Below are 11210 nucleotides of genomic sequence, written 5' to 3'. Positions count from 1 at the left end.
ACCCGCTGTTCTCTGGAATCATTGACAGAGTTGGACCAGAGAAGCAAGTAACTATTATTCACAGTGACCCAGTTCACTTTCCAAATAACGTTCAGCCTTTTAAACAGTTTTAAGACACTGCACCGTTAACGTTGAGGCCACCAGTGCGTTTACACGCTGGGTGAAAGCTTGTCATGCTTCAGTTTGTCCTCTCGTTACTCGGGTCATCAATGCATCGCTTAGCTCAGGTTCTGTCCCAGCTTGTTTGGAATTGGCTGCCATTACGCCGGTTCTCAAGAAGACTGGTTTAGACCTTGAGAATGACCTGTTGGAAGTTCTCCAGTCTGGTTTTAGAAAGAATCACAGCACTGAAACTGCACTTGTTAGGGCGGTGAATGATCTCGGACTTGCAGCTGATAAGGGTTTGTTGAACTTCCTTGTCCTATTGGACCTCACTGCCGCTTTTGATACGGTACGCCATAGCCTACTACGACATCGCCTTCAAAATTTGATTGGCGTATCTGGTACTGCATTTCTATTCCGATTGCAACAATCTTTTATTGTGACAGCATTGAGACAAACACTTCTAGAGATTTTCACTGTCATGCACAACCAAAGTATAGGCTCCAGCACCCCATCGCGACCCTGACGGAGAAGCGGCTTAGAAAATGGATGGATGGATGGATGGATGGATGCACAACCAAAGTAACTATCGTTGCTGTGCTTTTCGGTTACAGAGTTGTGTTTATTATTCACTTTATCTTCCTCTGGCTGTAATATATAACTTTTTTGAATTTTGAGCCAGCAAGGCTGAAGCCCAGCCAACACATGGCAGGGTTAGCTTCACAACTAAGACCCCCAAAGCCCCCCTTCTCCCCCATGAAATGAAAGAGTTCATTTTTCAAACTTTTTATTCACAGAATCAAAAACACAGTGTAGATTTCATGCTAATAAAACATATTTACAGTGTGTTCAATAGAAAATAACCAGATATTTTGTTAACTTTCTCTTTCCTTGATCATATTACATTAAAAACATGTGAAAGGGTTAAAAAGTGTTAGGAATTTAGCCCTTGCTAGTGTTTATAACTAGAGTAATGAAACTGAATCTACATTCCTTCAGTGCTGGAATGCCAAGGAACTCGCCTGTTCTCTAGACAGTCGTTTGACGGCTTTTAAAAGTTACTGAAAGCAAACATTTTCATTCACAGTCTTCCCATTAGACATTTCAAAAGAGATTAAGTGCATGTTGGGTTTTGAAGGATTAAGGAAAGCTTTGTTTTTTATTAAAAAAAAAAAGTGAAACTATATAATCTGCTGTTTATCTGGAGGTTAAGCATCTACTTGTTCAGAAAGACACACAAATAAACATCGTAATAAACAATGTGATGTGTGGGACTGTGTTCATTTCCAGTTATGCCCACGTCGTCACCTGTTCAAATTTAATCAGAAGGTAAACTTGTTTTACTACATGTTTCTAAGTCCCAACAATGTTTTAATGGTTTATTATTAAAGCTTTATAAATATGCTTACAAAGCATTGTTACCAAGTTATAGAATTATACATGCATTCATGGTGGATTATGAATATTGGCTTCACACAATGTGTTGCCGTTTAAAAATGCTAAGTCTTATTAAACATGGTTAAAATACATTCTGTCATATATTTGCCCACACAAGTCACCTGTAATCACAGAATAGGGCCGTGTTTCTTGTCTGTGTAGGTCAGTGATACAAAGCTAGCCTAATGGACACAGTTCTGCTAACACATGGTCCTCATTCGTTGACTGTCAGAGACTGAGAGGTCTGAGCACTGCTGCTGTAAATGTTTTTGTCAGAAGCAAAGTTCTCAAGTCGGACGGAGCCGCAGTGTTGGACACTGGTCAGTTTCGCTTGTAAATGTAGAGGACGGACTGGCAGTTGGGGCAGCTGTGCTCTACGTCGTGACAGGAATGGAATGGAACCAGACAGCACGGCCAAATGCTGTGGAGACACAACAGAGGAACAGTGAAGGTGCTCTCGTGTCAATGTGAGTGGGAAATGGGGTTTGTTTGAGGTCTGCAAGGGTATTAAATTGAAGCCCGAGCCCAACCCGATCCCTGAATTTACCCAGCTCCTGTAACAGAGATGGACTTAAAGTCCAGAGCTATTCTAAGTGCAGCTATAGTAAATACACAAAGCTACTTCATCAGAAAGTTCAAGCCTGACACGAACACATGTTGTACGTGAAAAATGAGCTAGAATCTATGTTTTGTTGGGTGCCGTCAGGCTGGAGTTGGGTAGCAGACCTCTACTGTATGTGTATGAGGCATCTCACCTGACTGAACAATGACTTCCAAAAAGGCTGCAGGCGAGCGTCGTATCAGTGAGGAATCGTATCACTGTGACAACGTCAAGCGTGCAGATAGGGCATCGGAAATGTCCAGGTATATCTGTCAGATTAGGCTTAGACACTGCCACACACACACACACACACACACACACACACACACACACACACACACACACACACACACACACACACTTCACATTAACCGCTAAAGCATCATTCACATTTTTTTAGTTTATGAACAGTGATTTGTTTGCAGTAGGGCTTGAATACACTGGTCAGCTAATAAATCCACTACTGGGTGCTGTGGGCAGCAGTCGACTAGACGAGGACAGTGCCTGAAGTAGAGCAGTGAACATGCAAAAGAGAAATAAGTTACTGGTGTGGAAATAACTACAAGAAATCAAAACCAGTTCCACTGCAAGCTGAATGCACTAAAATACAAGATGGAAATTTAGACCAGGTAGGTTTCGAGAACCCAGGTCTTCGAAAAGAGCAGTTTGATATAAAACCCCCAATCAGTGTTTAACAACGTGTGGAATGCACACAACATCTGTTAAACAAGGTGAAGTAACGGTCAGCACAGGCACATCTCGTTCAGGAAAAACTTCGAATCAAATATTATGAAGGTTTACGGGTTCAGCGACGAGGCCCACTGCTAGAGATACAACCGCCTATCTATGGATGCTAGCAGTTTGCTTCCTGTTAGACAGATAAACGACGGATGACAGATAAACCAGTAGTAAGGCACGGATAGCCAGAGCCAGTTTCAATTCTCTGTGAGAGGTGGTGGTGATTTCAGCATGCAGTTTACATCAGACAGTCTGTGTGCTTCTCTGTGCAGAGTGTCTGAGACGGAAACTGACTGAACTACAACATAAGTTCTTCTGCAGTGCATAAACTCATTCAGATTCATATCAGTAAGAGCACTTTTTTATTTGTTTCAGTAGAATAATGATAAAATGCACCTGATGCATTGATTAAAAATCTACAAATTTTCAGCTTTGTTAGGTTGCATTTTTTTGTATATCAAATACACCATATTTCCAAAAGTGTTCGGTTGTCTGGCTTCCCGTGAGACATCCCGTTCTTAATCTATAGGGTTTAATATGATGTCAGCACACCCTTTGCAGCTATAACAGCTTCAGCTTTTCTGAGAAGGCGTTCCACAAGGGTTAGGAATGTGTTTATGGGAATTTTTGACCGTTCTTCCAGAAGCACATTTGTGAGGTCAGACACTGATGGTGGATGAGAAGGCCTGGCTCACAGTCTCCGCTCTAATTCATCCCACAGGTGTGCTGTTGGGTTGAGGTCAGGACTCTGTGCAGGCTAGTCAAGTTCTTCCACACCAAACTGGCTCATCCGTGTCTTTATGAACCTGCTTTGTGCACTAGTGTGCAGTCATGTTGGAACAGGAAGGGGTCGTCCCCAAACTGTTCCCACAAAGTTGGGAGCATGAAATTGTCCAAAATCTCTTGATGCTGAAGCATGAAGAGTTCCTTTCACTAGAACTAAGGGGCCGAGCCCAACTCCTGAAAAACAACCCTACACCATAATCCCCCCTCCACCAAACTTTACATTCGGCACAATGCAGTCAGACAAGTACCGTCTCCTGGCAACCGCTAAAACCGCTAGACCTCTGCGCACTATGCCCCTCAGCATCCGCTGACCCCGCTCTGTCATTTTACATGGCCAAACACTTCGTGGCTGAGTTGCTGTCGTTCCCGATCGCTTCCACTTTGTTATAATCCCACTGACAGTTGACTGTGGAATATTTAGTAGTGAGGAAATTTCACGACTGGACTTGCTGCCCAGGTGGCGTCCGATCACGGCACCATGCTGGAATTCACTGAGCTCCTGAGAGCGACCCATTCTTTCACTAATGTCTGTAGAAGCAGTCTGCAGGCCGAGGGGCTCGGCTTTGTACACCTGTGGTCATGGAAGTGACTGTAACACCTGAATTCAGTGGTTTGGATGGGTGAATGAATACTTTTGGAAATATAGTGTATATTCCATTAATAGTGAATTGCAGATTAAATGGCAGAGATAACCATGTTTTTGCACAGCTTCAAAATGTTAAGATTAGTTGGATCAGGTGTATCGCAGCAGGGGAAACCCCCAAATATGCAGGGCACGATCAGAACAGAGAAACGTTGATCTAGTTCTAATGAGAGTGATGAGAAGCCAGCACTTACTGTTTAATGAGTTGACAAGTTAAGACCTCATTCAAATCAACACCAAAATGTAGCCTGATAGTTTGATGAAGAAAAATGCCACAGAATTTTTTCAGATTTGGTTTAAAATGACAAACTTTTGTATAGTTACGCTCTGGGTGGCTAATGGTGCATTAAATGTGACGGTCTACATATTTGCATCTTCTTCTTTTTGCATCCACTGTCACCCAAAAAACTATTGAACACTCACCCATACTGTTTACTACAGCTGCTTGTTGACCTGCGGGCTGGACCACTGCTGGCACATGCTGTGGCTGGACCACTGTTACCTTTGGCTGAACTTCTGTCTGGATTACTGTAGCTGGAGGCGCTGGTTGGATTACTGTAGTTGGAGGTGCCGGCTGGATTACCATTACCTCTGGCTGAACCTCACTCGGGATTACCTTTATTTCAGGATGATCTGGTACCTCTTCGTACAGTGGGTCATCCATTACAACTTTGGAGGCGTGAGACACAAATCCATCACACAGAGAAAGGGGAAGACCAGTAGCTCCCAGTACAATAGTTTAATGATACTCAAGTCATGACATTTGCAGATTTTAAACTTTATTTTTGCACCGCTACATGATGATCTCTTTTTCTGACATGAGTAAAATCAGCTTGCCAACACATTTTACAGTGCATGTTAACTATTCCATTGGTACTAACACACCCCTATACCATGACCGATGCTAGCATTTGAACTTATACTGGTAACAAACTGGAGGGTTCATTTTTTGCCTTCAGCACAGAGAACCTGATATTCATAACTTCCATAAAAATAAACATCTGAAAGGCTGACTCGACAGGCCACAGTACATTGTGTATCCTTCATTTTCTGGATGTTGTTAACATATGACTGTGCTCAGTACTGCCCTGCAGTATTTATTGACAGCGATTTATGAAAATTATCCTAGGCCCATATGTTGATATTCATCACGGAAGAATGATACTTTTCAGCCTTTTCCTTTATACACGGATTTCTCCAGATTCCCTGAATTTTTTACAGAAATTATGCACCATAAAATGTGAACTACCTAAAATTGACATTTGACAGACGCTCTTATCCAGAACGTCTTACAATTTGACCATTTTACACAGGAAGGCAAAGGTAGTGTTAGGAGTCTTACTCAAGGACCCTCATTGATGTAGTGTAGGGTGCTTATCCAGGCAAGGATTGAAGCCCAGTCTATAGCATAGAAGGCAGAGGTGTTACCCTCTACACTAACCAACTTTGCAAATGCTCACTGAGGAATGTTATTCTTGCACATTTTTTGGCAAAGAGATCTCAACCTGTCAGTGCTCATACGGGAGTAGCTCTTCCCTGAATGACCTGTTTAAGATGCTTTTAAATATTGCACAACATTCCTTGTCTGAAATTTCAGCCCACAAGCTCAGAAGCATATATTTACCAAATCCAATGAAGCTAAAAGAAAAAGAAACTCTCGTCTTTAAAGTGAATTCACAAACCACATTTTTACTTATTTGCATTTTCCAATTTTTAGTTTGTTTACAGACATGAGTCGCTCAAATGGTAGAGCAGTGTACAACTTCCATTCACAGTAAGAGGAGATACTGTACATCAGAGGTTATTTTAGACCTGTGGACTAACCATTGTATCTGTGCCATCCTGACCAGCAAATCTGATGGCGTTTAAGTTATAGTGTTAAATGACTGAATGTTTGCATATTTAAAAATAGATCAAAGACTGTACTGAATTTATATGTTTTGAGATGCTGTATGCTTTCACTGAGCAAGTCCAACACTTGCTGTATTCTATAACATTCAACCTTTGCCCTGCTGCAACTTTCATTTCAATCATATTCATGGATAATTTGCTAAATTTCATAGAATTAATATTCAGTCGCCTCTCCAAAACTCACGGTTCTCATTTAAGTATTATTGCCTTGTTCAACAGTAAAACACTAAAATAAACAGTGTCCTTTTTCAAACACAGATACATAAATGTAGACAAATATACACACAGACTCAACCAGCTCACATACCTGCCTTTTGTGTGTTCCGCGGAGTTTCAGGAGATCTACACTGTTAATTTGTTCAGCTTTAGATGCAATGCAGTAAACACTTGCATGCTCACGGCAGAGAAATGTGATTTATCTAACAGGGAGAAAGTGAAAGAAAGCAGAAGAGCAAGATGGTGGGAGGGACAGTAAAGTAGAGTCACGGAGAACAGCGTATCTTTCAGTAGACTGACTGATGACCACTAAACTGTTAATAGGCTGTTATTCCCATATCTTTAATGGGAATCATTTTACAGCCATTTATGTTTCATCTGAACCCACACAGCCTGTCAAGACTCAGCGAGTTGATAAATGTACTGTCATCGATTCATGTTGCACTAATTTTCTGATGTCCTGGTAATTTAATGGTCTGTGGGAATTCCACCAAACAAAGCCGCTCAGCGCGCTTTGATGTAAAACGGTTCACTGTAGCGAAACCAAGTCAGAATTCTTCACAGTGGTGGTGATAGGAACCAGACATCTGAAGAGTTGATGCCTCTAAAAGCCCCATCACAGAATTGTTTTATTTCTTTTTTTGACATGAAAGGGCTATGAATGCACTGGCTGATGGGGTCACAATGTCTACAACACAAATAAGTCATTGTGGTAACGCTTTATTTGGATGGTCCACTGTAGAGTCTTTGTAAAGTGCTCAGTATATATTTAAGCGACATTCAACTGAATAGTCATTAAATGCCTCTGAACTTGAAGTTGAATGGTACCTATATGGTTCACTATAGACGCTTGGTAAATGCTCAGTCTGCCTTTCAATAGCATTAAACTAGATATCCATTAAATTCAACTGAACTTGAAGTTAACCTAACACTAACCTAAGCCTCAAGGCAAAATTCACATCTAGTCCTAACCCTGACCATAGTATTGATCATCAAGTGAGGATCACCAGGAAGTTTGTTAGTGATTTAAGTAGCTGTAGAGCATCTATAGGGAACCGTCCAAATAAAGTGTGACCGTCGTTTTATTTATAAAATACCAGGGACAATTTTACACAATATCTCCTAACTCTCAAATACTTTTGCTACTCTGGAAGTTTGTGCTCTCTGCACAGAAAAAGCCAGACGACCGCAAAAATGTGGATAAAACCACGGCTGAAAACAAAGGGGCTTATACATGCGGCAGCGTGTGCTTGAGGTGAATACATACATACATACATACATACATACATACATACATACATATACATACTCCATACATTTGGGGAAGTCTCCCACATGCCTTTTGGAAAACTCAAGCCTTCCTATGTTTGTCCTTAAGTAAAGGTTTTTTTCTGGCCACTCTTCCATAAAGCCCAGCTCTATGGCCTGTATGACTTATTGTGGTCGTATGGACAGATACTCCAGTCTCTGCTTGGGAACTCTGCAGCTCCTTCAGGGTTTCCTTTGGTCTCTGTGCTGCCTCTCTGATTAATGCCCTCCTTGCCCGGTCTGAGAGTTTTGGTGGGCGGCCCTCTCTTGGCAGGTTTGTTGTGGTACCATGTTCTTTCCATTTGATGATAACGGATTTGATGGTGCTCCGGGGGATCATCAGAGATTTGGATATTTTTTTATAACCCAACCCTGACTGGTGTTGCAGTTTCTGGGGCCTTTCAGAAAAGGTGTATATATACTGACAGATCATGTGACACTTAGATTGCACACAGGTGGACTTCATTTCACTAAGCATGTGACTTCTGAAGGTAATCGGTTGCACCAGAACTTTTTAGGGGCTTCATAGCAAAGGGGGTGAATACATATGCACATGCCAATTTTCAGTTTTTTATTTCCAAAGATTTTTTTAATATATATTTTTCTCATTTCACTTGACCAACTTCACTGACTATTTTGTGCAGATGCAGGTTGAAAATACAGGTTGCTTCCCAGGCACCTTGGACAGGGCTGCCCATCGCTCCAGGCACGTGTGCTCACTGCCCCCTAGTGTGTGTGTACACACTAGTGTGTATGTGGTGTTTCACTTCACGGATGGGTTAAACGTGGAGGGGCAAGTCCCCCCGTTGTGGGACTAATAAGTATCACTTACCTTAATGTAACAAAATAGGTAAAAAGCCATATAGAATACTTTTGCAAGGCACTGTAGCACTGGATGTTGTTATTGTTTTGTCACAACACAGTAGGCTTTCTGAACATTGGTCATACTTAACTGAATTTAGTGCAACACGGTGAGACAAATATTGAATGTGAATTGAATGAAGTGCAAAGAGTTGAATATTTCATTATATTCACAAGTATCACAATATTATGATTCATTTTTTATTATTACGATTTCTTTTTGTATTATTTATTTATTATTTTTGCCATATTACCAACCTCTACTGTGCAGTTACATGTTTCATTCAAGCAATATAAATGTACTCTTAAAGATACAGCAATGGTTTTAAAGTCCAAGCATGTACCTTAAATACGTTTTTCCCAGTGGAAGCCCACAATGGGAAAAATAGTCCTGAATGAACTCAGTGTTACACATTCAAATTCAGTCAGACTGAGAAGAGTCAGTGTACACAGATGTCTTTACCTCAACCTAAATATCTATAATATTTCCGGTAAACACATAACTGCATGAATGGAAACACTGACGTAGGACTGACACACAGTTTTCTTGAGGCGTTTCCTTGTGTGCACATCGTTGGCATTTTTACTTTAACCAAAAATATGCTAAAAATCTTTTCAGACGTCTTGCACTCTTGTTTCATGACTCATGGGCAACAGAGGAGCACGTGTCTATGTGTCTGTACACCTTACAGCTGGAGTTTGTCTGTTTGAGTGAAAGTAGGGGGTCGGAGCGCTTGAACAAAAGAGAAAGTGTATGATTGCTGTCAGGACATGTATTTTCATTTTATTTTTACATAATTTCATAATACCAGCCAACTTGTACATTTTTAAAAAAATTCATGATGAATGAACCAATTGAAATGCTTCCAAATTACTTGGAATAAATGATTTCTTCTTTAACTTGCATTAGAAGTTAAAAGCCTTATTCCTTCTCCTGTAAAGTTCAATTCAGACAGAGATGTGCTCAGTTATAGAGCAAGTACATTTTTATTAAAGCATGTGTGTGTATCTGTAGATGTATAAAAATGGCTTCATGCTCATGGCCAGGCCAGTGGGGCCAGTGCTCAGAGGCATCTGACAGCTGAGGGCCTTGGGGGACCACAACGCTTGAGGGGGCTCAGAGACTGGGGACAGTTCACTGTACAAGTGAAAATTAGATGGAAGAATAGCCCTTATATGTAGCATCTAAAGAACTGAGAAACTCATTCATCGCCGCTGAGTTTGGACATTCAGACTGTGATTAATCCAGGTTTAGACTCTCAGGCTCTGATTAATCCAGGTTTAGACTCGCAGGCTGTGATTAATCCAGGTTTAGATACTCAGACTCTGATTAATCCAGATTTAGATACTCAGGCTCTGATTAATCCAGGTTTAGACTCGCAGGCTGTGATTAATCCAGGTTTAGATACTCAGACTGTGATTAATCCAGGTTTAGATACTCAGACTGATTAATCCAGGTTTAGATACTCAGACTCTGATTAATCCAGGTTTAGATACTCAGACTCTGATTAATCCAGGTTTAGATACTCAGACTGTGATTAATCCAGGTTTAGATACTCAGACTGTGATTAATACAGATTTAGATACTCAGACTGTGATTAATCCAGGTTTAGACTCTCAGACTGTGATTAATCTAGGTTTAGATACTCAGACTGTGACTAATCCATGGTTTAGATACTCAGACTGTGACTAATCCAGGTTTAGATACTCAGACTGTGACTAATCCATGGTTTAGAGACTCAGACTGTGATTAATACAGGTTTAGATACTCAGACTGTGATTAATCCAGGTTTAGATACTCAGACTGTGATTAATACAGGTTTAGATACTCAGACTGTGATTAATCCAGGTTTAGATACTCAGACTCTGATTAATCCAGGTTTAGATACTCAGACTCTGATTAATCCAGGTTTAGATACTCAGACTGTGATTAATACAGATTTAGATACTCAGACTGTGATTAATCCAGGTTTAGATACTCAGACTGTGATTAATACAGGTTTAGATACTCAGACTGTGATTAATCCAGGTTTAGATACTCAGACTCTGATTAATCCAGGTTTAGATACTCAGACTGTGATTAATCCAGGTTTAGATACTCAGACTCTGATTAATCCAGGTTTAGATACTCAGACTGTGATTAATCCAGGTTTAGATACTCAGACTCTGATTAATCCAGGTTTAGATACTCAGACTCTGATTAATCCAGGTTTAGATACACAGACTGTGATTAATCCAGGTTTAGATACTCAGACTGTGATTAATCCAGGTTTAGATACTCAGACTGTGATTAATCCAGATTTAGATACTCAGACTGTGATTAATCCAGGTTTAGATACTCAGACTGATTAATCCAGGTTTAGATACTCAGACTGTGATTAATCCAGGTTTAGATACTCAGACTCTGATTAATCCAGGTTTAGATACTCATACATTAACCCACTTTTATTTGTTTTAATTTTGGTAGTTAATGTGTTGATGTAATATATTTTATTTTACATATCAATTATGTCAATTTACTTATTTCAGCATACGGGAAATCTAAAGGTGATTTTTTTTTGTAATTATACATCATTCTTGAAAGAGTACAGTGAATAAACATTACTC

The 11210-nt window shown here is 40.4% G+C and overlaps 1 long non-coding RNA gene across 1 annotated transcript; it reads right to left on the bottom strand.

The window, feature by feature from the left end:
• Positions 1-872: 872 nt before the first annotated feature.
• LOC108436366 lies at positions 873-6616 on the bottom strand. The gene is made up of 4 exons (XR_001858516.2): positions 6526-6616; positions 4731-4976; positions 2295-2430; positions 873-1960 (listed from the first exon to the last, which is right to left on the bottom strand). It is a non-coding gene; the product is annotated as an uncharacterized LOC108436366 (long non-coding RNA).
• Between the last annotated feature and the right edge of the window lie 4594 nt (positions 6617-11210).

This window comes from Pygocentrus nattereri, chromosome 12 (genome assembly GCF_015220715.1).
Source record: "Pygocentrus nattereri isolate fPygNat1 chromosome 12, fPygNat1.pri, whole genome shotgun sequence".
NCBI lineage: Eukaryota > Metazoa > Chordata > Actinopteri > Characiformes > Serrasalmidae > Pygocentrus > Pygocentrus nattereri.
The sequence above is the reverse complement of the archived record's forward strand: the minus strand, read 5'-3'. Positions and strand labels throughout refer to the sequence as shown.